The sequence below is a fragment of the Notolabrus celidotus genome, chromosome 6 (assembly GCF_009762535.1).
Source record: "Notolabrus celidotus isolate fNotCel1 chromosome 6, fNotCel1.pri, whole genome shotgun sequence".
NCBI lineage: Eukaryota > Metazoa > Chordata > Actinopteri > Labriformes > Labridae > Notolabrus > Notolabrus celidotus.
The window spans coordinates 15,923,455-15,951,066 of NC_048277.1; the positions used below are offsets into that span (position 1 = coordinate 15,923,455).

The 27,612-nt window shown below is 40.1% G+C and overlaps 1 protein-coding gene across 1 annotated transcript in view; it reads left to right on the top strand.

The window, feature by feature from the left end:
• The window catches only part of LOC117814804 (leucine-rich repeat-containing protein 4C-like), a 209,343-nt gene that overhangs the window by 157,643 nt on the left and 24,088 nt on the right, over positions 1-27,612 (top strand). Inside the window, 1 exon segment of the mRNA XM_034686319.1 lies at positions 27,005-27,078. The gene's annotated coding sequence lies outside the window, so the exon portion shown is untranslated.

The following is a 27,612-nucleotide window of genomic DNA, read 5'->3' on the forward strand; positions in this document are numbered from 1 at the left end:
TGCCATTCTTCCTGCCTTTGGGGCACCTGAAGAGCATCTGTTAAAAGTGATACCAGCCCAGGCCACCACATTAATCCCTGCTGTTGAATTAAAAGGTTAAACAGGCTGGGGAAAGGTGGCAGGCTATCTCTTTCTGCCTCCCCCTTGTAGACATGAGGCCTTTAAATCCACCTCGAAGAAAAACAAAGGGAAGATAAGAAAAGAAAGGTGTACACGGCATGAAATAAGACCTCCCATTCCAGTGCTGTCTTCTCACTCTTTTGTAGTTGACAGTTGAATTCAGAGTGAGCTGAGAATGTTGGGTGATCTGTGCTCTAAACACTCAAAGTTAAAAACAGTTGAACTGGAGAGATGCCCTTCAAAGAGGTTTTTAGTGGTTGCATAGCAACAGAGCCATGACTAGCGCATCCCCTGGCAGCTTATGAGCTTCTCGCTAAAATACAGGATGTCAATGGACACACGCTTTCAGTGACAAAAACCAGTGAGAATCTGGATTTAATTCTTGTGGCTATTTTAGAAATGCACAGACTGTTAGTTTCCTGGAAATGATGCAGCTTGTCTGAGTTCATTAATGGGAATTTTCATCACTTGCAGCCGTTTTCCTTCGACCACATTAGTCACTTTCTCAGTCTGTGAGGAGGGACAAAAAGAAGCTGTGTTACACAATAGCAGTAACAAGCATGTGCATTTGCGTGCAGGAGGATGCACTGCTCCCTGCTTTACTCTTGCTGTTTTTGAGATGAAAGAAAATGCCCTGTAGCAAAAATGGATACTTGACCTGTAAGAGCTCATGGGCTTTTCCCAGAGGAGAATTTGCCCATAAAAAATTGCAAGCTTGTTCTGCAGGGGGAAGATGCAAAGATTTTGTGCTTGGCTCCTCAGCCGAACAGCGAAGGCATTTCAGGTTGATCCACTTAACTCTCAGTATTTCACTGTGCTGTCTGCAGGTGAAAACTAGCTGAATATGAGAAAACATTGAAGAGAGTTGTTCAGTAAGGCAAGAAATCAGTCCCAGCCTCACAGCTTCTGCAATGTGCATGAGTCAAATTGAGCAGAAAAGAAATGAAATGAAATATTCAGGTGCCCTTTGAGAACGTTCTACAAAGCTGTAATGGTAAAAACCAATACATTTCAGTTGTATTCATCAGGGTATGACCCTGAGCGAGGCTGCACCAGCAACCGTTGTGTCGCACAATGCTGCGACTCTTCTAAACAAGTGGCTTTAAATTCATTGGTTGTGAAAAAAATTGTCCCCATGAGATTTGTCTCTAAACAAAATCTAATCAGCTCATCTTCTTAGAGACTAGAAGGAATGAAATAATGATAATATTCATAACGGATTCATGATAAATATACCATCATCAGATCTGGTAATTGGAACAGTGGCTTTGGTTTATGATTTTGCACTTGCACATACAACAATGTGCCTATAAGAGCCTAATGTACATGAAATGTCTCTTTGCAGTGTTGTCTGGCGAGTCAGTGACACTAAAGTAACATTATTTACATTATGATTACCTTTTTTCCTTTAGATTACAAGACAGGCATTTTTGTGTGTTCAGTGTGTCTCTGTGTGTGTGCTAGAGGTCTATGCTCATGCCCTTCCAAATCATTGCCTTCTGCAAAATCAGGAGTGCAGAAAGAGTGTCTGGGATCTTGACATCTGGGTCGAGCCTCACCGTCTGTCTCTTAGATCTGCCTTTGAGCTCATAAGCCCGATCAGGCTGCAGTAGCTCAGCTCACATTTGTATCATCATTTTGGTTATCAGTCAGAGCCCCTCAATACAACACAGCGTGGTCACACCCCAGCCAGCAGTCATGTATTTACATAGTTGAGCTATACAGACTTTTTAACCATCTAGAAAAGCCCACTGTGTCTTTAACTGCTGGTTCTAACACTTTTTAAGACACACTTATAGGCTTAACGGCAAGTAAAGAAAACTAAAGTCAAAATGAAGAAACTTCTCAACAAACCTTAAAGAATCTAAAATCATACCGAAATATCAGGGTGGACAAGAAGGACAAATTTCATACTCTGCCCTGTGTTTTAACTCTTCATCTGTTCCATCCATGAGTGCATGTGCATTCAGGATTACATGGTTGCGTCTATCACTGCAAGTGTCGACATCTTTGTGTATTTTTCTCGCTACCCTCTCACTTTGTTAGTCTCTGACCTTAATGTGTCACTCATCCTGGCACCTGCATGTAGGCAAGGCTGCCCTACGATGATAGTTTTGATCTGACAAGGATAGACTTACACTTGATTTAATCCTGGTTGTCTCCGTGGAGTCTGCCATGGTACCAGTCTGTTTCTCTGCTCAGGTCAGGGCCCTGTGATGGGGGCTGTCAGTCGGATCCTTTACTGTGAAGGAGAGCGAGAGACAGAGAGATAGAGTGAGAGAGAGATATGCTTTGGGCATTGAGACATGAGCTGGGAGAAAGGGCCCTGGGAGAGCTCATGCATGCCTGGTTAATGGGTAATCTCCCACTAACACAACAAGAATTAATCTTGAACAGATGCCGCCCTCATATAATGAAACGCTCGCTCTTGTTTCCAAACAGGCAGCTTGTCAGGAATCAGGATGGGGAAATTAAAAAAAAGAAGTGAAAGAAAGTAAAAAGCTCTATTTCCTCTAATGCTCTAATGTCACACATTTCGATCTTTAAATTTGTGTTCAGCTCATAATTAGCTTTAAAGAGAGGCCTAAATAAAATGGAAACAAAGCAAACAAATGTAAATAGTAAGATTAATTTTAATTTTGTCAAATAATCACCTCCTGAAAGTTCCCAATCAACAAAAAATTGAAATCTGTGTCAGCAGAGTAGCACTTCTCTTGAGTTAAAACAACAACACCTAATTGATGCATGTATTGTAAGTTGTTGAGAGAGTTGGTAGAGAGGTGGCAAATAATGCTTGATGGGAGGAGTAAAACGTGTGTTTGTGTGTGTTTGCATTTGCACAGCCCAGTTGCTAGCCTCCTGCAGCCCGTGCCAGACTCCTCAGCATTTTGGCTGCAGCCCGTCTGTCGCTGAGGAGAGATAATGGGAACATTCAAGGCCTTGTCAAAATGTATTTCCTTTTAGTGAATAAATTAACATAATTGAACCATTAGCGGAAATATTTAAGTGCAAACCTACTTCAGTGTATTATTCTGATGTAAGCATTACAAAATTGATATAAGAATGTTGGGTAACGTCACAGTGCATTAGATGTGAAGTTGTTTTGCATAGAAGAGGATTATCCAGTGCGGGAAATCCAATACTACTGAGTTTGACCATGTCATCCTTGTATTTTTTTACAATCTCTGTTTTAGTATTCACTGTGAGAATTTTTTTCAAAACAGACAGAGACATTTTGGTAGATTTGTTTCAGAGTATACCCATACTTGTCAGATAAAGCCAAAATTGTAGGATTGAAATGGATAAGCTATTTGTGCACACAAAAAGGGCATTTACTGAGTTACTGAGTCTAACAGGTGAACTGGTTTGTATCATTTCTAAAAGGAAAGAACATTTTCCAAGAATATTCCTCAAGGCAGACTGCTAAGACCACCATAGAAAAAGATGTCACTCTCAAATCTACAAAATTCATGAAACAAGACAACTGTGCCATCTTTCCAAGAAAGTTGTAAATATTTAAAAAGAAGATCTTGGGAAGTCACGTTTGATGAGCTGCTGGACCATACAGGACCAGGATTAAACTCCCAGCAACGCCAGCTTGGATTATGAGTCAGTGATCCCTGTTGGGAGGCTAGTGAGGGATCGTGTTGTTGCTGCTGCATTAGCTACTCCTTTAGTAGGGTCCCCATACAGAGGAAGGTTAGATCTGGCTTGGAAGTGTCAACATTGGTGTCAGAAAGAAATTTCAGTTGAGAAATTGTAACGTATCTTTAAATATTTTGGGCTCAAATTTACATGTTTGAGATACCAAGGGCCTGTGTCCACTAACAACAGTCTTTTTGAACCGCTAGCGCATTCAACCCCAATTTCAGGGTGCTTATCATCCGTACTTACTGTTACTAGGTTAGAAAAGTTGTCCTATGCCACTTCTGCTTCCTCCCTGGAAGTGACAGTTGACTGTTTTGCTTCATAGTTACTTCTTTCAAAGGAATTTACAAAGTAAACTTAAACAGAATGAAAAAGAAATCATATCTTTGCATTAGCAGCAGCTCAGAGCTGATAATAAAACCCTTGGAAAAAAAATCAAGATTACATTTTCATCCATGATAATGAAGTTAATATCAGAAGTTTTGCCCTTTCTTGATTTTGACTGGTCAGTGAGGATTTTCCAGAAGTTGAACTAGTTTCAGCCCAGGTTGCTGTGTGTACAAGGACAAAAAAAACAGCTAGCACTAATGGCATTTTTGCATATAGGATGCTGAGTGCTGAAAAACACTGGTTTTGTATTGAAATTGGAGAATGGAAGAGCTGTCGGCAAAAAAAAAACCCCACCATGAGCGGAAGCAGGCCCTAGCTTTTCAATTGATCTGAAACAAAGGCTGAGTTCCCTTTAAACAGGTGTCATCTAGAGTTTGTATTGCCCTTATTAAGTTGCAAATATTGGATTCTTAGTCTGCTTGTACTATTTCCATGTAGTGTTTCTCTGGTTGCCAATTTTTTGGTCATTTTCCAAAAAGGCAAGCCCCATTCAAACATGACTGTTTCAACACCATTATATAATTTTGGTTTGTTTACAACAGGATTTCCTGATGTGTTGCAGTCAGGCAAATATTCATGAGCAGCCACGACCTACTCTTCTAATCAAGCTTTCTATAGGAGGAGTCATTGATATTTGTTGTACATGATTGTGTAGTTTGATACTTACCTGCTCTGGAGTCTGTCGCAGTGATACAGTGATTATGTATTATTACAAGGGAAAATTCCAGGCTCTATGTTGACTGCTAATTGGGCTCCAGTGTAACGACTGTGTCATATTAATGACCCAGATCTGGCTCAGTGTAATATTCATGAGCTGTGAGGATTGCCTCTCTCTGGGACTGCATGGTGCAGCAGTTTATAAGTGTGTACGTGTGTGTACGTGAGAATGCGTGGGTGCTGGGAATAAAGGTTGATCATTGTGGATGGCTCTACTTCAGTGTGTTCTTTTGTGTTGCTCAAAAGCAGGTTGTGCTTGTTTTTATTCTATGGGTTTCCCCCTTTGCCAATGCTATTGATATGATAAGGATTGTATTGACTTAAATCTGCATTTGATCTGTAGGTAAGTTTATAGCATAATCTGCTGCATTTGTGTGACACTACATAGAAAAAGAGAGACTTGAAAGTAGGTGGTCCATGTTAGATCGCCCGTTTCGAAAACAAATCCAGAATGAGCTGCAGTCATAGAGGATAACAAAGCCCTTTGGGAGACATTTGTGATTTGTTTCAGACCAGTGTGGACAGGTTAAAAGGGTCCTCTGTGCCTGATGAAACAGGTGGGACCCCTGCAGTCACTGGCAGACAATCCTTCCTCTTCCTCCACCCCCAAACTGGTGTGCTCTGCATTTGCATAACATTAATCAGAGCATAAAAGAGAGTCAGGTTCTTTCTGTATTCATTAGGTTTTTCTTTATTATATAAAGGCCCTATCATGTTCTGGCCATCATACTGCATATCTCTCTGCTCTGAGGCACAATTCTGCAGCCCTATTTTTTAAGAGGGGCTTGAATTGGAATATGGAGTTTTGTAGTTAAAAGAGGTCATTTGAATGTGAGGTGTCCCTTACAGCTAAGAAAGCTAAACCACGCCAGTATGGAAGCAGAGAGGGAACAAAGTCGTCCTATTGTTGAGTGGACAAGAACACAATGAACACAGGTGACAAAGTGGAGCAATGTCTTTTGAAGGACAAATGAGTAATCTGAGTGTGTGATGGTTAAGTCAGGAAGTGCTGTTCCACTGTTTCTTTATCGATGTGCGAGCTGAGAACAATCAGCTGGAAAATCCCCTCCCTCTCTTTGGACTTTTGTGTGCCTTTCCTCCTTATTCTTCTTCTTTTGTTTCCCTTTAGTGTTAAATTTTGAAAGATGAACCTTAATGGCAAATTGTGTTTCCTTGTACCGAGTAGAATGATGCATAAAAAAGCAGAGGGTGTAGCACTGGCTTCTGCCTGCCAAAGACAAATGAGATTTAATGAAGAATGAAAGTGGCTCTGTGGAGTCTCTGGCGAAACGTCAGATCCAGCACAGTAACTTTTTGTGCCGTGATGAGGCATTCATTAAAGCCAGTTAAGAATGGCAGCTATCAATCTGTAAATGAGCTGTAGAAGTCAAATAAATTATACTGCATATAAGGAGCAACCCCATAAATGTCAAAAATGCATATAGACTGCAATGGATGGAGAGGGAATAGAGGAAGTGTAAAAGGAGGGTAATATCTCCTCAGAAAGCGAGGATCCTCCATCCCCTCATTTAACCTGACAATGGAGGATTTCGTCATTGTGAAGGAAGAGAGATTCACTGACTTAGGGGAGATCTAGTGTTCTCAGTGGTGAAATGGGGGAACAAATCTTCATAAGATTGTTCTACCATTTTTGTACTCATTCTCTGCGACATCAAAGGATCTGCTGCATTGTGACTACAGCCTCTGCAAAGTGGACCCTAATCCAGATAAATGGATGGAGCAGTGATAGAACATGCTAACAAGGGCTGCATTGTTTCTGTGCTTATATGAGAGAGTTCTGCATGACTTTTGAGCTGGAAGAAAATCTTTTGTATGCTGTTCTCCAACAAGCTTTCATCTGTCTTTAATGGGATCTTTTTGTTAGTGTTTTATACATCAGAAAATATACTAAACATGTCACTTATTTTAACCTCCTTTATTTTTGCCCTTTGATTCATATTTTCATGCTCAATATCACCTTGGCAAAAACATATTTGAAATATCAACAAATTGTTTGAATTGAAAGGGAAACACTTGTTGCCCAACAGTAACGCCACAGCTTGCTATGGCTCTGTGTTGCACATTGCTAAAAACTACAGCATAATCCTTTGCCATCTAATTATGGAAGCTGTACTCGCTAATTAGGCCTGTATGAACTTAATTTTCTAGTTTGTATTTAAATTTGAAAGATTTGAACTATAAATGACCTATACATAACATATTAGCTGCATTAGCACGTTAACTAACAGTTTTATGAAATCATCGAATTAATAGCATATGATTGAAATGAGTTTGTTTGGGATATTTTAGTTAAAGTAAGAGTAGACATCGAAGGAGAATATTTAAGCTGAAGTAGCAGTTTCAGCTTGATGATGATTACAAAAATTTAGAGTTAAAGTACCATGTGGAATGAGGTGTCAGCTAGCATATGTTTGCTAACATGAATACCCACAGCTGAGACTGCTTACTAAATCCCTGGGGGTTGTGTACTGAAATAGGCCACGTTTGCTGCTAATTTCTGAAACATATTTTAAATAGAATTTAAAAACAAAGATGTATTTTTTTTTACCCTCGATAAAATGCTTCAAGAAAACACCCAGGCATTCAACATACATTGTGTATTCACAAGCTCCATGCTAGCAAGCCACTCAGCAGCCAGTCATTGGCTTCAATATCATTCAGGCCAACTTGAAATGATATTTGCAGCAGAATAGTGTATTGTGTGGTTATCATTTCAGTGCTAAATATCATTTAAAGTACCATGAAATTAATAAAAGTGAATAAATCAAAGCACTAAGACTTGGCTAAGGGAATTATGAGTCTGAAATGCACCCCAATACACCTTGGTAGAAGTGGGTCAACATATTATGTTACAGCACTGAAAAGATTCAGAAATAGGACTTGCTGCGGCCATGTTATTAACTATTTTATTTGATTGTGAAATATACTTTATCCACTATTCAGTTGAATACGTCCCTCACCTTGAAAATGGGTAACATTCCAAAAAGACTTCTGCATGCTCCAAACTGCTGTGTGCTGACTGTGGTCTCTTTGGTGGATTTCAGACCTGCTTATGATTTCAGACAGCAAGTTAATGTCCACTTGCCAGATGCCTGCTAACCTGCTGTCATGTGTGACATCGCTGTCCCAGTTTCCTTGACTTTGTTTTTGGCTGTCATTCAGCTTAGCTGGATTGGGAAACCTTCTCTGTCCTGAGGTGTCTGGCAGAGTGATGCTCCTGCCTCTGGACTTTGCAGCTCTTTGAATGACAGTTTTCATTTCTGTAATGCTAGATGGAACTTGCAGAATCCACCACCTCTCAGATATTACCCACGGTTTCTGTCTTTGAATAACCTCAAGCTGTAGGAAGAAGAAAAAAATAAAGAGGGACAAATAAAGAAAGCTTGAGGGAGCGTGTTAAAATGGAGGATTACACTTTGACATAGCGTGGGGGGAGCCCTCCCTCTTTTCAGTGCAGCTGAGGTCCAATGTAATTTGCCATGTTTTAAGCTCAATGCCCAGGGGCTGTTACAGGATTTAAAAACCTGAAGAAAAGTGGTAGACCACATATACTTAAAAATATGAAAGTAAACACAAGGAGAAACAGTGTGGGAATGAGAAAAGGAACGATCCTGGGTAGCATAAACAGCAGAATCACAATAACACAGACACATGTATCATCCCAATTAGAGAAAGGGAAATAACACTGTTTTTTGGGGGGAAATCTTTAAACCTCAGAGTAGCAAGAAATTAAGTTATAAATTAAAGCTATAATTTATAATTAATGTTTTTACTTTGAAAAAGCAACAAGTGGAAGCAGTTTATTTATTAATATTAGATTAATGAGACATAGTGTACAGTACTTTTTGCAGGCTGTTTGTGTTTCAAACACTGAACACATTAAAGCTTTATTCCAGAAACCAACAAGGTACATAGCAGCATATGTTTATAGTAAACTGTATAATCTACAGAGCCCCTGAAGTCCTGTAAAGGGATTATTTTTATTGTGTACATATAGGTTATTGTTATGTACGCACATGATTATTATGTAGTGACAACTGTGTAATTATCTAGTACGAGCAAAGATATTTGTTGTAGGACTATGATATTATCATGTGCAAGGAAGTTCATATCTACATGAAAATAATCTGTTTGTGTAATTTTTTTTGTGAGCACTAGAGAACCATAATGTTTCTTTAAGTTAGTAACTTGTTTGCACAAGTTATTTTTTATGCAGACAATAATCAGCTGTTCAATGATCAATTTATAATTAGCAGTTTATGTTGGAATTTTTATGAAAATGTGTCAAACTTTTCCTTTGGCCTCTGTTGACAGTACAGTTACCTTTAGAGGGTCAGTAATCCCCAGTTGTTGAGCTGTTAAATTGACATTGTAAAACTAGAGGATATATTGGTATAGGAAATACACCTGTGAAACCACAACAGGGCGCCTCTGTGTTTCATAAAACACAAAACTAAGAATTGATGGAGTAACCATTTTTTATTAGAAGTCAATGGTAAAAGATAGTAGGAAATATATCATTTTATAAGTTGCTCCAGTTGCTTTATTGCCCCCCCCCTCTCTCTCTCTCTCTCTCTCTCTCTCTCTCTCTCTCTCTCTCCAAATTCTCATATCCTGTCCACTGTGTGTAGCTCTAAGTACTATATCTTCCTCTCTGCTCACCACTGTCATCCTTCATATTTTCTCTTCTGCTAATCTTAGCGTCCTTTATGCAAATAATTGGTTTAGAGACCTGTTTATCCACATCCTCCACATTTCCCAGCTCATGTGCTGCTGTAACCTGTGTCTGCCTTCAATCACTCAGCCAATGCCGGAGAGCGACAATACCCTGGCTGATTTCAGCTCCACTGTTCCCTCTGTAATGGGAAAAGCTAAAGACGGCTGGCTGCTGGGGCATCGCACAAACAAGGCAGGCTTGGGGTAGCGCACAGCTCCAGCAGAAAGCAAGCCACATCAGTGCTATGTTAGCACATAGCAGGAGATTAGCACTGATGGCTGCATGTGAGCTAGAAGGCTTGGCTGGTGTTCTGTGTCGGATGCTAACCCAGCCCACCCCTGCTGCCTCTGCCACCATGTCACAATTAGCTGGAATAGCTGCAGACATGATTGCTTGTCTTGGTGGTAATGCAGGCAGTTCATCTACAATCACTGCGAATACTGCCACCATTTTCACCACAGTAGGTATTATGCTTAGTCAGACACCGGAGGTATACTGTGCAGTGTTCATTTCTTTGATTTCTAAGGCTAACACATTAACAATAGTCATCCAGTAGTGAGTCATCAACATCATTGAGTTTATAAGTGTTAAGGCGATAAAAAAAAAGGTGTAACACAACTTAAAATGAACTTTAGAAAGAGGGAAACAAGAAAACAAAACGCACACCCTGAATGTCGGACCTGATTGTAAGATCATTGCAACCACAGACAAGATCACTGCTGCTGAAAATTACATGCAGTCTGCCTCTTGTATTTCCAGTATCTACCTGCTCCTCAACACAAATGATGAACCCACAGACACACTAACACACACAGTAAATCAGCCCCTCTGACTGATTACAGTGCATGATTAATTAGCAGACAGATTGCTAAACGGTAGCGAACATGGCTTGATGTGCAGAGGTAAAGAGTACACTCTCCACGGAATACAATAATGTCCTCTATGCCCTCCTCTCTCCCCCTCACATCCTTCTCTCCCATTTATTTCTTCCTCTCTGTCTATATTAAGCCCTTCTGGGTTAATCATTCCTAGAGGACGACAGCACAGTGGTGTTGCAAAGAAGAAGAAAAAAGGCGACACACAGCTGTATGGTTCTAGTGCACCCACTTCCAGTGATTACAGACCCTTTACAGGATAACCACAGATCTTACGAGCGACACTGTCTTCAGCACGGTACACTTCAAAAGAGGTGAAGAGTTTTAACGCTCTGTCTTGGCCTCCTCTCATTTTAACAGAACCAATTCACTTGACCTTATTCCTCATTTATCCTTATATTTGCCTGTACTTTTCCCTCCGGCTCCACAAGAGGGTTTCTAATCTTCATCTTATTATATGGTGTTCCTTCACCTCTGCTTACATCAGTGCACCCTTTTTTACTCGGCTGTGTCATGGGCCCGGTGGGAGGCAAGTGTGCTAATTTATTTGTTTGCATATGGGAGATATGTCCAACTCTGATGGATGGCTTTGGCTCCCGCAGTCCCATAGTAGCTTCGGGTTTACAATAGAATTCGCTCAGAGACTCTCAAAGGACCGCATCCTCAAATATAGAGAGATAAATAAAACACCCCCCAACACTCATGCTGCACATACAACACACCAACATGCAATTCCACGTTCCTTTAACCACAAACAGAGAGGCAAAGACACACAAGAGCCCATTTACACTTGTCTACAGACATGTAACCACACATGTGCAGGCAGTATACATTATTCATGCCCAGGCATGACACACCAGGACATGAAAATATATTCTAATAGAAAAAAAAACATGGAGGTGCCAAGGTTGTGTTTACGTGGAATGCACATTGAAGCCTAACACAAAATCAGCAGTCGCAAGTTATCGTTTAGTCTGCTCCATGTCCAAATTAGTCTGCCTGGTGACTCTCTTAATCAATGTGGTTGCAAACTGTGATGTGATGTGACTGCTAACATGAAGTCTCTTTCTTTGTCTCTATTCCTCTCACACATGCAAACACACACAAACACACAGACATGCACTGTCGGGGTCTCGAGCTGAAGTTAAATGTCTGCCAGCTGAGCGTGTCCCTCAGTCAGGCTTTTGTTCGTCTCCAGCTGAAGCTCTGTAATTTGTCTGCCAGTAATTTGTCGGGAATTAAGGTAAATGGTTGCCAAGTCCTGCACAACAACACACACTTTGATTATTTTAACCATGTTACGTTGCACAGCTCTTTTGTTTTGAAAGCAGGTCAAGAAAAGAAGAAATTGTGTGTATTTGGTCGTGGAGCGTGAGCCTATCTATGCAGAGATCTGAAGGCTCACTGGAATTTTTAATGCTTCTCAACTCATTTGTAAACCAGTCACATAGTTATAATACTGTGCATGCGTGTGTGTGTGGGTGTGTGCGTGCGTGTGTGCGTGCATGCGTGTGTGAGGGAGAGAGAGGGGTGGGTGGGTGGGGGGGGGGTCTGTTTGGTCTCTTCACACAAGCAGTGTGTAAGAATTCATTACTGGCTGAAGTCACACTCGCTAACGACGCTTTGTTGCAGATGCAGTTCTGAGAGCTGCGTACAGCTTGTAGCACTGAGTGCTCCGGCTTCTTCAGTAATGGGATCTGTGCTCGAGTTCAAACTGAACCAGCACCCTGTCTCATAAGCAAATCTGAAACAAAGCTGTGTACTCTGTTGTTTTGATCCGTGCTTTTTGATGCCAAATTAAATGCACAAGTCCCTGGGACATTTCTGCATCTGTAAAACCGCAGAGGCCAAGACGCTTGTGACTCGGCAGGGTGAGCGGCAGGCATGTGGCAGGGGAAATGTACTTCCTCGGTTCATTTCATCTCTCCACTCTTCCCCCCTCTCTCTCCCTCTTTTACTCGGTGTCTGTCTATGGCTCTCTGTCTGAATCATTCTGGAAATAGAGCTACAAACCTGAGTGCTGTTTCTTGGTCAGGGAGCACCAGTAGTATTGTGGGAGAGCATCCGAGCACTTGTTCTATTATTAAATCCTGGTTATGTAAACTGCCAAGAGACGACACCAACGGATAATGATTCACCATAATTCAATTGTATAACAGGCCTATTTGGATGAGGAAATCAGAGGTGGTGCATGTGAGAGAATGTGCTGCATTGGTTGATTCATTTCCTGCTCATTGAAACAGTTGTGTAGTGAATGTGAGTTTCAATGGATGCAGAATTCAGAGTGTCTGCAGAGGATTAGTAGTGGAATTGTTAGATCTACACTTCATCTCTTCAACATAACTCTTCAGAGCTTTTAGACATAATATAACATCAGAAATGGAGCTCTGCACTGTATAATGTATACTCTACTTTATTATAGGTGCCAGTCAAAAATAAAACTTTAAACCAGATTTGAGAATCACTTAAATGAATATTTATTAAGCAATGTATGTATTTTTCACACATGATCTCCTGATATTTTCAAGATGATTTCAGTTTCAAGCCTTGATATTTTTAGAAACATGCCTGTGAAAGACACTCACAACTCAAAATACTCCATTTTGGTTTAAGTGAGAGGGGTTGGCTGGATTGGGAAAGGAGGAAGAGTTTGAATTGTTGTCTGTTTCTGTGTTAATATCACTACAAAATGTTTTATCTATACCTGCTGCATACAAACATCAGCTCACTTACACGTTTCATGAACATCTCAACTGAGGGCTGACAGAGAAAGGTCAAGATAACAGTCTGTAAAATGTCGGGGGTTGGGGGGAATTGACCTTTGTATTCACCTACATGAAAAATTCTGGAAATTTTCAAGGGAGCACAGCATGTGTAAAAGGGGCTTATGTGTAATATATGCTAATGCTGGCTACCATAAGACAAGAATTAACCCATAAGATGACTTGTAATCCTTCTACTTAGTTCTACAGCTTTCATGTGGGCTGACTTAGTAAAAGACTAAAGTGAAGATACCAAGAACAGTCATGTTCCTAGTCGGGCTCCCCTTCTGACATTAGTCATGAATCCAGGGCGTGTGGACATTCTTTACCATCCAATACAGACTGAAAAAGGAAACACTCGCAGACATGCATTACCCCTGTTTGAAGGCAAATTATATGTACGCACTATAACCACCTACCAATATATCACCTTAACAATATGTCTTGCTTGGGCACTTTTTGTAATTGCTGAATGTATTATCAGCTGTTGGAAAAAAATAACCTTGATGCCATTGAGATAACAAGCCGGGGAACCTGGTCAACCGTATTTCCTTGCAAGCTGAAAATTAGCTCCCAAATCTAACCTCAAATTTCATTTTAGTATTTGGTGTTGCAGTACTTGAGTCAAGGACTTGGACTTTAGAACAACCCGAATGAGGACTCGACATGGACTTAAGCACTGATAACTCAGAGTTGGACTCAGATTGAAGCATTGGCTTCATTGGGACTATAGGAAGATGGCTCATGCTTAGGTAATGATAAAGACTGTTCTATTGTTTTTAATAGAGTTTCCAGGAGGAGACAAGGGCAAGCTCAAATTTCAACAGACATCTGTCCAAAGTGAACTCAGAAATGTTAGCAAGATAGCTTCCATGGACTATTGATTACCTTACTGTTAGCAGGTTAATGTTAGCAACTCAAGTGAACTCAATCACTGTGTCGTAGATGTTTGATCAGTTACATTTCTAATTGATAGTGGTTGAGCTGCAGGTATTTTTCCTTTTTTATTTTATTAGACACCTGCAGTGATCCTGCTCTAGAAGAGTCGATGAGTGCATCTTCTGATAGTAAGAGGTGTGGTGCATAATTAGGCAGAGGTTCAAACAGAACACAGTTTGTCTTGTCTTGCAGTAATATCATTATCATGAATTTTATATAATAAGATGGTAAATATGGGACCATGTGGTAAAAAGCTGATATTGTGAAAGCCCTATTGTGAAATAAGCGTGAAATCACAACAACATATAACACATATTGTCATATTGTCAAGGCTATGTAAAAATATCATCAGCTTTAATTTCCAGAACAAAGTTTTATATTAGTCTGTTTTATAGTATATGATATTATTCCCTGGCCTCATAAGTAATTGAAAACTGACAACAATACAAAAGAAACATTCAATATGTGGATGTGAATGCAGCATGCAAACAAGGATATTCCAGCATGCTTATCTGCTGACCTGTAAGAGGAGACTGACAGCCTACTTTATCCTCTTATCTCACTTCCTTTTCATACTGTTGCTCTTATTTTGCTTGATGTCCTTGATATCCTGGAGTGCTCCATATTGATGAAACCAAATGAACTTAATCTGTGTCAAGATACTGTGTTTAGATAAGTTCAAGAAAGCACCTTGTGTATAATGAAGCAATAGTATTCAGATAGATGTAATAGAGCAAAAATCTTGGTTATCTTTAATTATTCCAGGGGCAAGTTTTTTGTTCCTGCTACAAAATTACGCCATGAAGGAAGAAAGCATGACAAGCTAATAACCTTGGTTTTTAAGTGTGACTTGCTTACTAACATAGTGCCTTTTTTTTAGTAGTAAGTTGCCTTCAGATATTTTATTTCCTCAGGTTTCCTCTGTTCTGTATTTACACTTTACTCCAGCAGGAGAGATGAGTGGATTTAAACCAAAGGCTGCTGTTGGCATTCAATCCAGATCTTGCACATATTTCTATGTCCAGGTCAGAATTTACACTCTGCACTTAAAATAGAAAGATAAAACCCTGGCAAACGACAGTAACATTTTACGCAGGTCATGTCGTGCCATGCCATCTGACCTGGCAGCCCTCCCAAAAAGAAATAAAGGAGAATCACAGCTGCTATCTCATGCTTTCTCTCCCCTCTCTGTCTTCCGCCCACTCACAGACACGCATTACCCCATCTATCCAACCCACATGGGGGCAGCACAGTCTTAGTTATCATGTTTAATTTATTTCCTACTGTGTCTCTAGTGTTCCCAGCTGAATTATCAAAGCAGTTTGATCACTATTTGTAACATACTGTATGTGTGCCAACCTCAAGGGGAGAAGGGCAGAAAAAAGAATAAGAAAAGACACAAAAAAAGATTCTTATGGTTTGATAAGCTTTTTTATTACCTCACTTTTTATTTTTGTCATCTGAAGCTGGTTTGATCATTCAGTGGGAGAGAGATTTTATGAAATTCAAGACTCCGGGTAGATCAAAACAGTGGCCCAAAGCCAGCATATGTGCAGCGTGCGGGCACACAGTGAACCCAGTGAAGTGAGCACTGACCCATGCTGAGGTTCTGCTTCGATAATTAAGTTCACTGCTTTTCCATTGCGCTTTTTTTAATTTATAGAGTAATTCAATTTAGCATGGCGGGGACAAAAAATAAAGTGCACTTTAGACTCTAATTGATGCTGGTTTCTCTTTAGTCCTGCATCCTCAGCATTCTCCCTCTTTTACCAATGAAGTTAACTAGGCGGGGATGGAGTGCAGAGGAGGATGGAGGGAAGAGAGAAAGAGAGAGGGGCAAAGAAAGGGACAGGCAAAGAGAAGGAGGAGAAAATAAGGAGGTTATTGCATGAGGATGGAGGGAGGGGGTGCAAATTTGATTCCTTCTACATCTATTGTTAGCTTGTGGCATTGAGAGGCGGTGAGTCCATTTTCTCGTTACTGTTGTGAGGGAGATTAGTAGAGGCCGGGCTTGTTTCTATTTGAGAAATAATGAAGAGAGTGTCCCTGTACAAGAAAACCCTACTCTACTATGCAGTTGGTACTCTGTGAGCCCCCCCCTCCTCTGCCCACACTCTTTTCTCTCCCTCCATACTAATTTAAAGTATGTGATGGTTCATCAGTTGTCATACGCTTTTACAGCAGCTTTTAAAGGAGACAGTGGAGTGGGTTTGTGAGGTAGAACAGCAGTCAGAATGTAGAAAAAAAGACGTGGAAATGACGAACTCCAGGGTACCACGCGCTCGCCAGGTGAGGATTCTTACAGAGGAGCTTCGCTGCGAAGGAGCACTTTACTATACTGTGGCAACAATGTCATCTTAATTATGTGCTTGCTCAAAACCTGCACTGACACAAGAGCTGGATCCCTCCCTGGATGCTAGGAAGAGGGAAAGGATTACCTCACATAGGCCTCCGAAAGTCTAAGCTCCCTTGCATATTTGCTGCGGCACTCTTATTTTTAGCATCTTGACTTTTTGCAGCTATGGGGAACCTCCCAAATGGCTCGAATGCAAGGATGCATTTGACACCTTTGTTCATTAAGAGAAATAGGGAGCAGGAAGGCAGCCTTTCATGGACTCCCACGACAACACAGGAGTGCCTGGGACGGGCCATGGAGAGGCAGCCTTACAAAGCTTATGAAGCCCCACTTCTCTGCCTCCCAATAATTCACTCCGGTCCTGGCGGAGTAAAGGTGTCAGCCAAGACACTCACATCACCGGTTCATCTGCACACAGAAATGGAAGGATGAAAGGAAAACACCAGAGGGGATGGGGAGGACAAGTGGCTCTTTTAATGACTCTGGAGTGTGATGGGAATGTTGTTAATGAGGAGGGCTGGGATAGAAGCTATGCATCCCACGTAGAGACACACAAGCTGGGAGGAGCCTGTAGAGCAACTCAGCTCACCTACTTGGTGCAGTTACAGCCGAGCAGAGCTCTACAGACCACACGAGTGTGGGAAGAATTGAGTTTGACTCTGAGGCAGGCAGAGATGGCATTGAGAATGAGCAGCTCCCCTTTTTAACTTCTCCTCTTCCCCCTTTCCCAGAGAGACAGTGGCAGCTCTCCAGTGAAGATCAGAAAGGTGGGAGATGGAAAGTGAGCGGGAGAAGAGAGGGAGGGAGACGAGAGAGACAGTAGCCCCCAGGAGGCTACATCTCCAGTCAGTAATTCCACTGGGTCTCTCCCCCTACCACTCTTCAGTTTCCATCTGCAGATGAAAAATAAATAAGCTCTTCAGACAGCCTCCCTCTCCTTTGAGAAAGAAAGGGAGCTTTCCCAAGAGCATGTTCACTTTCAATGTGGCAATCCCCCTTTCTCCCGTCTTTAACTCAATATTTTTTCCCCAGATACATATTCACTCTATCTATATTGACTCCATAAAAAGATGACCACTGCATGCTAATGCTCTAAATGAAAGGGATTTTGAAATTATTCATTCATCTCACATGCACTGACATGTAAACCCAAAGTAACAAGCAGTGAAGTAAACATGGCTTTAGCATAGTTCATTACTGTTGGTCAGAAAAAAAGTATTTGAACATATGATATGACATTTTTTCACATCTCAGTCTGATACCAAACTCAAAAGCTACTTTCTATCAATAATAGAGAAATCAAGACCAGACTTTAAATTGATCCTGAGCATCAGTGTCTGTGTCTTTTTTCCTTGATATATACATATTGAGCTAAAACATGGCTGTAACTGAAGTAGAATGGATCACTCGTCCCCTACCTTTCCAGTGATGTCTTCTTCAGCCCTGCAGTGTTATCACCCTGCTTTTGTACACAGAAGCAACACTTACTTATCTCCCTCGCAATGGAGCATTTGCTTCATGTGCAAGCACGACTAGCGGAGCATAGCAGCTGGTGCTGCCAGGCACTGGAGCTAAAGGACGGTCTGGTGCAAGATTGTTCTAGAAAGCACTGTCAGGCTGATGGCCTCGTCAGGAGAAAGACTCACGGCCGATTATGTATGACGAGCACTCGCTGTTATCTGATGCTTTTCCCTGGGCTTTCATGCAAAAGTAAGATCAGATGAAAGGATGTCTTTGTGTGTATGTCTGTTTGAATGTCCACTTTGTGCATGTCAAAACAAATACATCAGTCTTTCAAAATAATTTCTTTGTGGTTGCAGGCAGAAAATGGCTAATGTCACCCTTGCTTGTTCTCATGTTAACATCTGAAACGTTTTCCTTTCTACACCTTGTATTTTTTGCTCAAGAATCTCAACAGTTTTTTTTTACTTGGCTCTAGCAGAACACATTTATATTCTGATACAGATGCTCCCTTTTTCTTTTCCCCCTCTCTTCCTCTATCTTCCCCTGCCTGTGTTTTGCATGATAATGATAAGTATTTTAATCTGGACTCTATATTACCTGTTCTCTCTGGTAGCATGTCAATGTTTTCTTTCTTAACTCTGCCATCAACTTCAACTCCTGATACCTGTAATGAACGCTCTGCTTAGGGCTGATACCATGCTTTAAATCCACTTAGGATTCCTCACGTTGGGACCAAGAGGGAACATGGTAGCTCCACTCATGTATGCTTACTCTCTTGCATGGTCCATAGCTGTGTAGTCTCTTGTCTATTCTGTGATTCTGCACACCACATTGAAATGTGTGCCGATAGATTTTGGAGACCCGTCTGTATGAGCACCCATGTGTGCACCAAGGGACTGCTATAATGACTTTTGTACTACGTTCTTTTTTAAGGGTTAAACAGAACAAAGGTCAGATTCCTCAAAGCAGAGGGTAGAGTGTATTGCAAATACATGGCATGCATGCATATTATAAATAAGATGGTGTAGCCACTGTTAAATACACCCATTAAATAAACACTAAAGTCTGGAGCCCTGTGGCTGTCGCACGAGTATGGTACAGTGAAGTATCTTCATAAGAACACTCTACTTAAGGCATTTAATGAACAAATAGATGTTATGTAATGTTAATTTTTTTTCCTTGGGGTCGCATGTCAGGAAAGTTCTCTGGATCAGGATAATTAAATAAGTTGATCTATTTTGATTCATGAATATATTTATCAAATTATATCGCAGTATGACTCATAGATTATGATTATTTTTATTTTCAAAGTACACACATGTACAGGGGGCCATGACAAGAAAGCTCATGGGGTCACCAAAGTCAGACTAGGTTAATCATCCAGGGAGCATAAATGTGCAGATAAAATGTTCTTGAGGTCTGCCTACAAGAGATTATCCGTCTTTATTTATTGGCTTCATGCCACCAGGATACAGCTGTAAGTGAGACTTTGAGGTTGCATTGAAAGCAGGTTACAAAAGATAGAGAAATGGGAACAATATTCACCCTCTGGGGACTTTGGTTATTCAAAGCCAGTTATTAGTCAGTAGTCAATGTGTTTTTTAATCATCTTGCCTCTCAAGTTTAAATTGAAATTGCATTGAAGCACAAAAGAAAAATCTATGAGGTGTTTAAAGTGAAAGAGGTTCATCCTCTGGGGAGCATAAATATGTTAAGCCAAGCGAATGATAATATTTGGGCTTTATTTCTCTCTTTTTTTGACCAGGAATTTGATAGTTGCTTGTTGTTCATAAAGGAGAAGTCACATGGTTGGCAAAATGTATTCATCCTCTGAGGGCTATGATTATCCAAAGTCAAGTTTGACCTGGCATTTGTGCCACACTAAGGCAAGGCTAGGCTGGCCAACAAACCAACATCCTGATTGGTAGTCCTTCGTGAGAATAGAGCAAAATGTCTAACTGAAGTGACAACCCTGGTGCTGACACAACTTGCTATTCAATTTTGGATGCAGTTTAGGGTGCATGCTCTTAGCGACTAAATTCTTAATGATCCAGATTTCCAGAGTTGGTTTTATAGCATAATTACACACAAGCATAAATCATAAAACAACCTTGCCCAAAAAGTCTGATCCTGGATCAAATATTACACCACTTTAAGCCCAATATTTTTTTTTTCCTAGTGTAAGAGTGAAATGAGTAGCATCTGACGAAAGAACAACAGAGTGAAATCACTCTAATTTGCCTTGCTCCTTTGAAGGTGCAGCGTGCCAGCCACTTCAGTAGAGACTCTCATCTCTCGGAGATGGACACACCTAGTGACTCACAATGATTTCCATCACACCAGGAAATGAAATTAATGATATTCCAAAGAATAGTCTAAAGCCCTCCTATCTCGTCTCCCTTTCCCCTCCATGTGTCTCTCACCTTCTTTGCTCTCATATCACACTCATTTGCTGTTATATTTCATTGTATCACTTCTCTTTTTCTTTTAATTGGTATTCTCCTTGTCTCCCACTCAAAGGCTTCGTTTTCATCCTCACTCCAACCTGTAGTTTTGCCTTTTCATCTCACCCCTCTCTAGTTCTCATATTCTCTTTCTTTGACTGATTATGTCTTTCTCTTTTCTTCAACAATTATGCATCGACAGCCATCATGCATAGACTCAAATCTTGTCTCGGACTTTAATCATGTTGTACAAAAGTGGTTGTTTCTCATAGACTTCCATTCTATATGCTTTTTGCTTAGCATCATATGTTTCTTTTAACACCCCATGGTAGCATGGCATCCATTCTAATGCATTTTTCTTCACAGTCTTTCACCAGCCCTTCATAACGGAGTCAGAAATTTCAAGGTAGAAATTTGATATTGGTAATTTACTCCTCTCTCCCTCTCTGGGGGAACCATGCACTCTGTGTCTTTCATCTTCCATGCTTCTCCTCAAACTACCTTTAGCCTGACTTCACTCTGTCTTTTCAGTTTCGGTATTGTGTCTATTTGCCGCTCTCAGAATACATCCTGCTTTGTGTCATACTTAAAGTCTTTTTTTTCCAGGTGAGGATCTTTGTGTGGGTTCTGATCCGTACTGACAGGGTCATAATGAAAAACAGATTATCATGATCTAGTCACAAAGTCTTACATTTTCGATCTGATCAAACCAATTATCTCAGCCACCATGAACAGCTGACAGCTGGTGTGTATACCAAGGAAACCTTTGAGTGGACGATCACCATGAATCCACTCAAAGACACTTGAAAGGACGGAACATTTTCTTGTCAAAAATAATTAATCATAGATAGGACACTGGCCTGAGTAAACCCAAGAGCTAAAAGAATAATAGCGTGCAGAGAAACACATCATATCAGGCATTTTACCTCTGCTCCTTCTCTTCTAGCCTATTTTACTTGATTTTCTCTTGCAGCTCAATCTTCCAGCCTTTCCTCCTCTGTACAGACTGTACAGTATCCCATCCCTCCCCTCCTGTTTGAACTCTCTTTGGACTCTAAATGCTAATTCAGTCAGGCACTTAATCAGACATATTAATTCCATATCTCCCCTGATTGCACTAATTCAACTCTGCAGTGAGTTTCTCTATGGCTTCCCTTTGGTGCAGCACAAATTTAAACTGTCGTGCTAACCAAAGCTTTTAACAGCATTTCTTAGAAGCATACAAGCCCATGTGCTGACATGAAATGTATTGCTATGATTGCACAACCCCATTTACAAAAATAGTTGGAACACTGTGTGAAATGTTGATTAAAACATTTTAATGGTTTTCAAGTCATTTGAAGCTTTAAAGTTTAATTGAAATATTGCAAATTCAAAATATAATGTTAAATCTATATTTATACATATATAATATAATGTATAAATGTTGAAACTGGAGCAGTTTAAATTTGATGCTAGCGATACATTTCAAAACAGTTGGGATAGGGAAAAAAAAGCACTGCAAAAATTGTGTAATGCAACCTGAATGAACATCTTACTACTAATAAGGTGAATATGTAAAAGGTTAGTAACATGGTTATATAAGGGGCACTCCAAAGAGGCTGAGTCTCTCAGGAGTAAAGATGGAAAGAGGTTCACCACTCTGAGAGACCACAATAGTTTAACATTTTCAAAATAATGTTCCTCAGCATAGGCTTGCAAAGAATTTGAGGATTTCATCATCTACAATTACATGATGTCATTAAAAGATTAAGAGAATGTTGAGAAACCTCTGTAGGGTGGCTGTGATCTTCTGGAACCTCAGGCGACACTGCATTAAAAACATCTAACTCTGTAGTAGAAATCACGGGGGTTCATGGACTCAAAAACACTTCCAAAAACCATTGTCTGTGAACACAGTTTAATCGACAATGCAAGTTAAAGCTATAACATGATCCAGAAACGCTGGCAGCTTCTCTCATTTAAGATCTGTTATGGGGATGCATTTTTCAAGGAAGACCTTGCATATTTCAGCAAGACAAAGCCAAACTCCATCCAGCATGTTATACAAACCATGGCTCTGTAGTAGAAAAATCTGGGTGCTAAACTGACCTGCCAGCAGTCCAGACATTCAAAACATTTGGTACATTATGTAACAAAATTACAACAAAGGTTTGAGCAGATCCTCTATCAGGCAAAATTAGGACAACATCTGACTTTAAAACTCCAGAAACTTGTCTACTCAGTTTCCAAGCATTTGTTTGAGTGTTGTTAAAAGAGGAGGTGATGAAACAGAACAGTTAACATGCCTTTGTCCTAACTTTATATTTTCCATAAAACAGACAATTTCCATTTTCAGCATTTGATGTCTTTGCTCTGCTTTCAATGAAATAGAGGCTTTATATTTATTATTATTATTATTATTATTATTATTATTATTATTATTATTATTATTATTATTTGCAAACCCTCATATTGGGATCTTATTCATATTTTGTGTCATACCTTTTTTGAGTTGGGGTTAAAGTTTAGCACAACTTGGAATGCAGCAGCCTGTGTTGTATCATCAGATGCTGTTATTAGGAAACCCAATGGCCATTTCAGTTCTGTTGGATTTGAATATAATATTTTTGTAATTTTATGAAGAAGTATATGGAGCCATTGTAGTTACATTGATAGACCTGATCTCGTCCCATGTTAATTAACCAGTCTGGTTAAATGACACATGACATCATATCTGTTTATATGTTAAGAAAGTCTCGTTTTCAGTGGCAGTGATTATGATGGGGAATTATTCTTGTGCAGACACCAAGTACATACACACGCAGAGACACACTATTACGAGCACACAGAGATAAACAGAAAACGCCTGAAAAACCCTGTAAGCTCTCGCATTGTCTACTGACGAATGGTGTACATAGCAGACGTGTATTAATTAAAATTATAATAAAGTACTGATTTAGCTGCATTCTAATTTAATTAAGTCACAGATCAAGTAATTGAGAGAATTACAAAATTGCATTCTTTGTTCCAGATAATTGTATTCTATCTAAATGCCTCTTTGAAAGTCCATTAATTTGTTTTATCTCATTGCCATCTTCTTCCTTTTACTTTCTTTTATTAGAAGATATGGCTTGGAATCTCTTGTGCTTCATATCATGAAAAGCAGACCTTGAAGATTTAATGGATCTTTTTAAACTTCTTGATATGATCTCTGTCTCTACCAGCAATGTCATGAGCTCATTTATACATAAAAAGTATGTATATTTCAACGTATCTAGTACTTTCGCGTTTGACCCACTTGCATCAATTTATCCTGGTTTTCTTTTTTTTTCTTCCTGCATGGTTTCTTTGGCCTGTGGACCTTCTTCTAGACACAGATGGATTTACCATTAGATAATGACAAATGGCAGGTGCAGCTGAGCTGATTTCAGCACTTACGGCTCCTCTGGGAGCCCGTACTCACCACACCGCAAACCAAACTGATCACCCCCCATCCAAGATCTTAATTGAACTAGTGGCGGAGCAGCCAATTGATTCAGCCTGATGTACATTTCTGGTCATTTCCAGTGGGTGATGTATCGTGACCTGGGGGTCAAAATATGCTGCAATTGGGAGCAGAAGGCACTGGCATTAGTCTTGATTTGTCAGACTGCTACTCTTTTGGAAAGGTATTTTATCTCTGTGAGGTAAAGAGAGGACAAATGGTTGAGCTGATCATTGACTGATATTCAAGATATATAAGGTGCTGTCCATGCAAAAAAAAGTGGTAGAATTACAATATGTTGCTGTCATGTTTGCCAAGGCTTTCATTTTTTATTCTTACCTTTATAACACCAATGTTTGTCATGGTTTGTTGATGTGATGCAAAGTCCACCCTGATGTGTTGCATGTCCTCACTGGGTGCAAGTGCCACTGACACTCATTCTGCAGTCTTCCAATGCAGTCAAATGACAAAACACTGCATATGTACACATAGTCACACTTTGTCTCATCTCTTTCCATATTGTATGAAGAACCCACTATAAGTGAATCAGCAGCTGTGTCTAACAGACCAGACTGCCTGCATGTTTGAGTATGGCTTCACTCCTTTCTTTTTAATTAGAAAGAGCATACATCTTTTAGACACATTGTTCAACACTGGCTCTAGACGTGCTTTGAAAAACGGAATAATGCAGTGTTTTGTCAAAGTAGGAGGAAAGCCAGAGGGTGTATTGTGCCGGTGTATGTGTGTGTATGTGGTTGTGAGGTGCAATATTGATGCTGTTGATAATAACAACAATGATAATGATTAGAGCAGCAAAGCCCATATCCATCATCACTATCTGTGGGCATAATTTGTCATTCTTTGTGAAGTTTCAGCCAGAGAGAATTGGATAGTTTTTCTGCAACTCGTTGTGTAGCACTTCATTTTGTTGGACAATTTGTAGCGGTTTAGTCAATTACTTTACTACATGTCTTGTTGATGTGATTCAAATACAGCATTTGAATGATATTGTCTTATTTGTAACTGAAATTGCACCCTTATATCCTCATGTATGTTTGCTCTAGCAAGACCTCGTTTCTAAGGGTAAAGATTCCAGGTTGGGATATTTTGTATATTAAATATTATTCTCATTGGAAACACACTTACAAAAATCAACAAACCATCAACTAATTGATGCTACAAACAACATTGTCATATATTGGCCTCCAGTATTTATTCATGAAATCACATCTGTTAGAGGCATCAATAATCTATTTAGCATGTATCCTCATGTCGGTAAGCATGGACACTAACAGTTATCCTGGCATATACTGTGCGATTGAACAAGTATTGTGGATTCATTTCAACTCAAATTGTACGAGTGATTTGTTTACGCGGCTCAACCAAAGCTCACAAATTATGTGCTCACACTGTACGGTCAGATTTTCAAGCACGACCAGAGTGCTCACACTCTGTCACATCAGAATGGAGCACCGACTGAAGTCAATAGTTTCCTTTGGGAATTCACACAAGAAAATTAAAGTCAGAGAATGCTGCTTCAACAATACGTAATTACGCTAACTGTTGAGCTATTGTATTTGATTGCATTAGATTACACATGATCTTACAGCTGATGAGTGTATACCTGTCTATATTTCTGTTGTCATCATCTCATCATGTAACCATGTTGCGTTCAGATTCTGTTTATCATTTATGCGCAGTTGCAATCAGGGAAAGAAGCCTGTAAATTGGGGAATCAGCTTGTCACCCTGCTTCCACTGTATGAGAAGAATTTCTAAAATGCCATTTTTATTTAATGGAAAGCAGCTGATCGATGTGCGATCAAGTTGAAATTCTGCCCAACTCTAAAAGCGGTTGTGTGACTCATAAATCAGGTCAGAATCAGCTTTAATCTGAGAAGTGAATGCCCGGCCTAAGGTTATTTTGGATCAGCAACAGGTACTCTCTTACATACCAAAACTTAAAAGATTAAACTTCTGCCTAGAGTTACGTTTCAGACTCGGAGTCATTAACTGGATGGGCATGTTGGGGAATGTTAAAAAATTAAGAAACTCATTTTTGGTTCAACTTCAGACAGATCTTCCAAGACTGTTTACTGAAATATGTCTGCTTCTGTTTGAACAATGTGGTCCTAAATGAAAACCTGTAGCTTTTGGCAAGAACTGCCTGCATATGACTCAAGATGTCTTCGCTGACTTGAGAAGTGGCTTGGACTTGTACTGAGAGACCTTGTGTTAAAGCAGCTCTTGTAAAATGTTTTTTTTATCACTCCAAGAGGCTCATTCAAAGGAACTGTCCCTAATTCTAATTACAATGAATCTAATTCTAAGCCATACGCCAGTGTTTTCTGTAAGCAACCAAGGTTATTTCTACATGTTTACGCCTGTTTGATGCAGGTCAGCTGGCTGTAATGCAATTATAATGTGAAAACAGTACTCATTATCAATGCTGCCTGAATGAGGAAGCAAAAACCCCTATCTTAAAAGCAAGGATGGGGTCATGATAGGCCAACACAATAATGTTCCGGTGGATCAAACACACTCTCAGTTCCTGCATTGCACTAATGGATGGTGGGTGAGACAGGAAGCTATATCTCCGTTTGCTTTTGTCCACCATAATTTATTCAGCAGGGTCTGTCCTCTCTGTCATGTGTACATGTCGTTGTGTGTACAGGCTACATGCGTGTGTGTTAATGACACACACACAAGCTTCATGGCTTCGAGTGTCCCCAGAGAATGAACCCTTTCCGGCTTGCAGCACGGTGTAAAGCTCTTTCTGTTAGAAGGAGGTTCTCCACTGCATTGAAATATCAGCATCAGCAGAGAGTGCTGAGGAAGCAGTTAAAAGAAAACTAACAAGATGACTCAATGATTATTTAGAAACAGTAAAGAGAATTTGGAATTAGATGTACTCTTTCCTGGGGTTTAAAAAATTGCTTTTTTGGTAGCTGAGTAGATGCATCATCATCTTTCCAAAATTGTGCATTATTCATGGGCTGCACTTAGAGTGGCCACAAACCATATCACTGCAAACCTGTTATCTGTTGTTAAGTGTTCTCACAGTTTGCCTCTGCTCTGTGTTTCAGGAACGGCTTTCTAGTGGATTGGAAGTTAACATGAGGATGAACAGAGCCTTTTGGAACTGTGATTGAACTGGCAGGTAAGAAATGAAAAAGACAGAACCAAAAAAACTGAAACCAGATCACTAGAGGAACAGACAGAATCTTAAACCTTACTCGATTCAGCCGTTTAAAACAGAACTGGACTGACTTCTTCAGAGTGAATATACCTGGGGTTTTTCACTCAGTGTGTCCCTGAAAACAGACCCTTTCAGCCAAAATAAATCATGCTTATTATCTCAGCACACTACTGCTGCTACACTTCCCAAAGTGTGAGAACACAGCACAGTCCAAAGGTGTCTAATTCTGGTGGATTGGAAGCTATAAATCACCTGTGAGCTTCTCTGTCTGCTGTCCCATGTGGGCTTGGGTAAACCTCAGGCGCCCTGTGATCATGAAAGGGATTTAGCAGGCAAAGTAAATGAACGACTAAATGAATCAACTGTGAACATGTTGTTATTTTTTTAACTAATCAAGCTTTTTCAGGACAGAGGCATACTTTCTGAGTTAAGCTATGTCTCTTTTGACTTGTCTGATCATACTTTTGTTTTAAATCAAACGCAGCTGACTCCCAA